Source organism: Octopus bimaculoides, chromosome 18 (assembly GCF_046866305.1).
Source record: "Octopus bimaculoides isolate indiv1 chromosome 18, ASM4686630v1, whole genome shotgun sequence".
Lineage (NCBI taxonomy): Eukaryota > Metazoa > Mollusca > Cephalopoda > Octopoda > Octopodidae > Octopus > Octopus bimaculoides.
In genome coordinates, this window is record NC_142945.1 from 44,096,276 (window position 1) to 44,104,207 (window position 7,932).

General features: G+C 33.3%; 1 pseudogene across 1 annotated transcript in view; it reads right to left on the bottom strand.

Moving 5' to 3' along the window:
• LOC149132054 (histone-lysine N-methyltransferase SETMAR pseudogene) overlaps nucleotides 1-7,932 on the bottom strand; it is a 34,265-nt pseudogene that overhangs the window by 6,786 nt on the left and 19,547 nt on the right. The window lies entirely within an intron of this gene.

A 7,932-nucleotide genomic window follows, 5' to 3' on the forward strand; every position in this document is an offset into this window, starting at 1 on the left:
AATTTTATTCAATTATTTGAATTGACTATATATATATATATATATATATATATATATATATATATATATACATGGAGAGAATTCACATAAAAACAAAAGACAAAGACAGGTGGTGTAGAAAACAAACAGATGTATTAGTATAATGCTCGAGAATTGAAAAAGTCTTTAACATTTCGAGCCTATGCTCTTCCACAGAAAAGAACGCAGAAAGAAACAAGGGGAGAAACAAGGAGAGAAAAAAATGCGTAGTGGCTAGCAATCTATCATGGTGAAATATATGCATGTATGTATATACACACACACACACACACATATATATATATATATATATATATATATATCAAAAATTTAACGATTACATGTTTTATCTCACCAATACATTGTGGAGATATCATTATATGAACACACACACACACACACACACACACACACACACACACACACACACATATATATATATGAAAAATAGAAGGAGACAAATGCTCAAGGTGTTATTATATCATTTATATTTTCATATCTCCTGCATATGTTTTGATGCATCTATCAAAACATATGCAATGAGTATGGAGATATAAATGATTTAATGACATCTTGAGCATTTGGCTCCTTTTTCTATTTTTCCTATTTTTCTCCTAAATAAGTCTTTCTTGTTCCTGGATTCAAAACACACACAAGGGTGTCCATTGTTTCCTAGAACACTTAAGCAACATTTAGCTACCTTGTAATTATTCTCTCAGAGCCTCCCTCTATATTGTACACTTATTACATATATATATATATATATATAAGCAATGTTAATTCTCTAAATGAAGTATTAACAGTAACTGCACGATAAAGTGTAGTATATTGCCACTTAAGTGTGGCTGACCCCTAGGGGTGGATGTTACTGTTGCTTTTAGCCCCAGGAGGACATCTCCTCCAGCTGGCTTATCGACACACGACTGTGTCCTGTTTGCCAAGGGAAGTTATCCCTCTCACCTCGATCTGCAGCACGAACGTATCTGGATTTCAGGGTTATTTCCCTTCATCAGCTGTCGGACGCCGACGAAGGGAAATAACCCTGAAATCCGGATACGTTCGTGCTGCAGATCGAGGTGAGAGGGATAACTTCCCTTGGCAAACAGGACACAGTCGTGTGTCGATAAGCCAGCTGGAGGAGATGTCCTCCTGGGGCTAAAAGCAACAGTAACATCCACCCCTAGGGGTCAGCCACACTTAAGTGGCAATATACTACACTTTATATATATATATATATATATATATATATAGATTCAAGGCTTGAATATGGTACTTATGCGAAGGCACCCGAATATCACATCCCAAAAGGATGGGTGATTAAAATCAAATAATAAGCAACACGGATTTCAAAAGTGATTGCAGTACGCACGTTTCATGCTACTTCAATTTATTTAAGTAATGCGAGCATTACCTTAAATGCAATATGAAGAGCAATCTTCAGCTGCACGAAAAAAATGTAGAAAAAAAGACATTACAAATGTGGCAACATATTAAACCAAGTGGGAGAGAGCAGAGGAAGAATATATAAGTCCATCTTGACATAGCAGGGTCTATGCATATATATATATATATATATATATATATATATATATATATATACCTGCATACATATCTAGTCTTATACACACACTCACACAAAAGCCTGCATATGTTTGTGTGTCTGTGTTTGTCCCCCCAACATCACTTGACAACTGATGCTGGTGTGTTTACATCCCTGTGACTTAGCGGTTTGGCAAAAGAGACTGATACAATAAGTACTAGGCTTACAAAGAATAAGTCTTGGGGTCGATTTGCTCAACTAAAGGTGGTGCTCCAGCATGGCTGCAGTCAAATGGCTGAAACAAGTAAAAGAATATATAAATAAATACATATAAATAGATTGATAGACAGATGGATGGAGGAGTATAGTACCGGGTGAAAGATTGAAGTGAATAGCTCACAGCATCGACTTCTCAAGCTAAAAGGAGTGTTTTGCAAGGAACAATTAATTACTTCTCATTAAAAAAAAAAAAATCAACAAAAAGCCTGATATGCTGTTGGAACTATCCAAACGAAGAACTAACATGCAACATAGCATGAAATCGAAATAAAAGGCAATGTGAAGCTTCTCCCACTTCATAATAATTCCGTTAACTTAACTTAACACGTAACAGAGAGAGGAATTTAAATATTGTTTTGGCATTTCAATGCTCTACTATTCTACAGTTACACCAATAAATAGTTATGAAATCAAAGAAGATATGGCAAGTGAGAGGTGCTAACCATTTTATTCAATGAAAGAAAAAAAAAAAGGAAAACAAGAGGAAAAGGAAAAAAAATCTAAATATAAAAACTATTTTCTTCTTTTCTTTTGTTCTTTAATATTTTGCCTTCTTTTACTCTTTTCTGATATTTTCTTTCCATTTCGTTTTTATTCCTTCATTCACTTTATCTTCTCTGTTTTTTTCTAGTGTTTGCTCTTCTTAACCCACCTGTCTCCATTTTTTTTTTGTCTTTTGTTTTGATTTTTTTTCGTTAACCATTTTTCTAGAACATCATAAATATGTTCTGCTTCAAGGAAGAAAAGAAGATTTTTCCAGGATTCTAGTCTGCATACAAGACTTTGATTCAAGTGATAATATTTTGTTAGAATACACATCTTTAACATTGATCTTTTAACTTCTAAAATTCACAAATAACAAAGATTCCTCTAACTTTACATAATTACACATTTTTCTCCATTATTTTTTATTTTCATTGATTTATTTTTTCCCCTCGTTCATATATTTCCTCTTTTTCTTTTGACATTTTTGTAATTATTTAGTTTTGATTTCTATCGATATTTTGTTATTTTAGTTTTTGATTTGCACTCTAGTTTTAATCTAGAAACCTCCTTATCTTGGTGTTTTATATTTTAAAGAATAAACCAGAGAATTATCTTTATTCTGTTCTTGTAATTCACCTTGTATTTTTGTGCATGTGTGTATCTTTGTGTTTATGTATTTGTGACTAGCGTTTGTATATTTTAGCGATGCTGTAAAGTCCTTAAGTCTATAGAAAAGATCCCTGTTGGTGCTCTTTAATAATCCTGACTCTCCCCCCTCTCTCTCTCTCCCATTGTAGCAATTATATGTAAGGCTCTCAGGTAGGAGTGACAATAAAATGATAATAATAATAATAATAATAATTATTATTTGTATTTCTATTAATATAATTACCACCATTATCATCATCATTATTATTATTATTATTATTATTATTGTTCAGTAGTTTTATTTTTATAACGTGCTTTCACTTCACTACCGAGCGCAGCTCTGTGTGCCTTGGGTATGTGCTGTGGTTTGCTGTGATGCTCTTATGGTTACTGTATTGAAAGTGATTTGCGTAGGATGTGTGCAGTGCCCAGTAGTGCAATTTTCTGTATGTTGTATATATTTGTAAATCCTGGTGTTTTTGTTATGTATTTGTCTGAATATTTTTTTATCATACCTAAGGCATTGCCATACACTGTAGAATTCAGAATGTGTAGACATATTTCTTTAAAATGTAGAAATATATTACTACAATGATAAAAGCTATGGATCATATATATATATATATATATATATATATATATATATATATATATATATATACATATGTATGTATATATGTATGTATGTATGTATCTATATGTATGTATGTATCTATATGTATGTATGTATCTATCTATATGTATGTATGTATTTATATGTTTGTATGTATTTATATGTATGTATATATATGTATATATATATATATGTATATATGTATGCATATATATGTATGTATATATATATGTATGTATATATATATATATATGTGTATGTATATATATATATATGTATGTATATATATATATATGTATGTATATGTATGTATGTATATATATATATATGTATGTATATGTATGTATGTGTATATGTATATGTATGTATATATATATATATATATATATATATATATATATATATATATATTATATGATACACACACACACACACATATATAAAAATCATCATTCTAATCAATCTCTCTCTGCTCTCCTGGGTTGGATGGGTTACACAGCTTCTCATCACTCATCTACAATCCTTGTCATCAGGCCACATAGCAACGGAGAAAAAGCAGCTATCTTGGTTGTTTTGTCACGTATTTCATAATCATACAGACATACACACACGTGTGTGTGCCTCTGTGCATGTGTGCGAGATTAGTAACAGAAAATGTAGTCTCTGGAAATGCAATGATTTTGACCTGCATCACCTGCCACAAGCTGGATGCATATGCCACATGAAATCATGCTGTAATTTGCGAAATCAAAATGCAGCTAGCAGCTAAGAAGTATTTGTTACCATTTTATAGTAAAAAAAAAACACGTTTGTAATTTGTGTAGAAATCAGGAAGATTAACCCTGATTTCAAAAGACATGTAGAAGTGCATAAAGTTACCACACCCCAAATAAGCTATAAAAACCGTATAGAAAATTTAAATCCTATGTCAGTGCCTATTTAATTTAACATACTCACCGTTCGGATTTCAAGTCAGTTACTTACTCTTTTACTTGTTTCAGTCATTTGACTGTGGCCATGCTGGGGTACCGTCTTTAGTCTAGCAAATCGACCACAGGACTTATTCTTTGTAAGCCTAGTACTTATTCTATCGGTCTCTTTTGCCAAACTGCTAAGTTATGGGGATGTAAATACCTCAACATTAGTTGTCAAGCAATGGTGGGGTGACAAACAGACACACAAACATATACACACACATACATACATATATATATACACATATATATGACGGGCTTCTTTCAGTTTCTTATTTCTTTATTGCCCACAAAGGGCTAAACATAGAGGGGACAAACAAGGACAGACAATGGGGTTAAGTTGATTACATCGACCCCAGTGCGTAACTGGTACTTAATTCATCGACCCCGAAAGGATGAAAGGCAAAATCAACCTCAGCGGAATTTGAACTCAGAACGTAATGGCAGACGAAATACCACTAAGCATTTTGCCCGGCATGCTAACGTTTCTGCCAGCTCACCGGCTTCTTTCAGTTTCTGTCTACCAAACCCACTCACAAGACTTTCGTCAGCCCTTATGTGGTCATTTATTGTATTCACATGTATATATATATGTATATATATATATGTGTATATATATATATATATATATATATATATAAAATATATATAGTTTTAGGGAAAATAACCAATTCTCAAGAACTCATCGATGAACACAAACACACACACACATTTATATTTGTGTACATGTGCATATCTGTGTTGGTGTGTGCATGTATGTATGTGTATGTGTATGTGTGTGATTTCTAAATGCTTGAAATCCAAATGAGACAGAAGACCAATGATCTTAGTAATCCTTCAGTTGCTTCGACATTAACAAGTTTTACTAATGCTGTAATAACCAAAATGGTTTTAGATTGAAGCATAGCTGCAAATATATTCATACGAAATATTACTTATTGATATAATGTTCATTAGACAACATTAATAAATGTAGTGTGTAATTATTCACATGTCATCAAGTGTTAGCTATAATGAACACCTTCAAGACTTTATAAGGTAAAGTTGAAGAAAACATACAAATACTATTAACACAAAGCACAGATTTACAGGCACACTTATACATACATACATACATACATATGAAGTCTCTCAACCTTATATCCTAACACACTAATAGAACTCTCAGATAACTATATATATTTATATATATATATATATATATAGACACACAAAGAGAGAAATCATTTACACATGCACACACAGAGGAAAATCTCTCACACAAAGAAATACACACAGAAGTAAACACACATATATACAATTATTTTCTCTCTCTTACACTTACAAGACTTTTGCACTCACACACATATACTCTCCCTCCCTCTCATTCACTCTTCTCTCACTACACACACACACACACACACTCCCTCTCCCTCATACACACACACACACACACTTAAACACACTCATTCGCATTTTCACATGCAGATTCGACACATACTCTGATAGTATCTGATATATACATCATATATATATATATATATATATATATATACATACACATAATCACACACACACACACACACACACACACACACTCATTTTCTTTCTATTCCTCTTGTAGACTTTCACACTCAGACACACACACACATGCACACACACACACACGCACAGTCACACTCCCCCTCTCCCCCTCTCTCTCTTTGTCTCTCTCTCCTTTATTTTCTCTCATCCACATTCAAAACACTGAAAGATACTGCCCCATGCATATATATATATATATATATATATATATATATATATATATATATATATACATACATGCATACATACCACACACATATAACTCGTAATCACCTGCAACAAGAACCACACACTCATGCACACATACACATACACACACACACACACACACATGCACAAACACAGAGAAATACACACAGTCTCACCTATTCACACACCTGTACACACACACACACACACACACACACACACACACAAATAAACACACATAAACACACATATCCAGGCAGCTAGAATCCAATATCGCCGTATTTCATTATTAAGACAAGCTTCTTTCTCTGAGAAATTTTAATGTGCAAATTCTAATGGAAAAAATGGTCTCATCAATATATAGAAATCAATAATACCGGATCTTATTTAGGTTTTAATAATTATTTGCCACTTGTTTCAATCAGACAGTAACGTACATCATAAAAAAATGTACCGAAAGTTGTCATATTTATGTGAATGTTAGGAGCGTGTGTGTGACTGTGTGAGATGTTCTGTTAATTTAGCGTTAACATATAAGGCCATTCATGAAATGAAAGACAGAAGGAAGGAAGGAAGGACAAGAAGATGAAAGGGAAAAAGGAGGACAAGGAAGAGGAAGGTGAAGAAAAAGGAAGGAAAAGACCACCATGAAATATATTGCTTTCATTTTGTCAATTTTCTTTTTCTATTTTATCTATCTTCTGCTCTCTCTCTTTCTCTCTCTCCCCCCTCTCTCTCTCTCTTTCTCTCTCTCTCTCTCTGTCATCACTTCCATTTCACAGAAATCAAATAATAACAAGAATTGTCCAGAAAATGATATTATTTACAACACAGCAAAGCAAACTTTACTGCTTTGATAAACAGAGAAAAATTTCAAATATTATTAAGCTTCAGGTCAGAGTTGATGAGGAAAAAAAAATTTCGTGAAAATAAATAAATAAATAAAAAATATATATATTTCAACAAATAAGTAAATGAATGATTGAATAAATAAATAAATAAATAAGAGTAAAATGAAAGAAAAGCAAAACTTGGAAGAAAAAAAAAAGAACAAAGAAAACTATTTTATCATTGGTAAATGATGAAATATCAAATAGTAGTAGTAGTAGTGGTAGTGGTCACGGTGGTGGTAGTAGTAGTAGTGGTGGTGGTGGTGGTGGTAGTAGCAGCAGCAGCAGCAGCAGCAGCAGCAACAGCAAGGGTGGTTGTAGTAGTAGTAGTAGTAGCAGCAGCAGCAAGGGTGGTGGTGATAGTAGTAGTAGCAGCAAGGGTGGTGGTGGTAGTAGTAGTAGCAGCAATGGTGGTGGTGGTAATGGTAGTAGCAGCAAGGGTGGTGGTAGTAGTAGTAGTAGTAGCAGCAGTAAGGGTGGTGGTGGTAGTAATAGTAGTAGCAGCAGCAGTGAGGGTAGTGGTAGTAGTAGCAAGGGTGGTAGTGGTGGTAGTAGTAGTAGTAGTAGCCAGGGTGGTAGTGGTGGTGGTGGTAGTAGTAGTAGTAAGCATTATAAAGAGGACTTGGTGAAGAACTGAGAGAGAGAGAGGATCATTGAAAGTTTAAATGCATGAGTTGCTTTTTGATAAGATTCTCATTTCATGGACTATTAACCACCGTTTTTTGAGACATG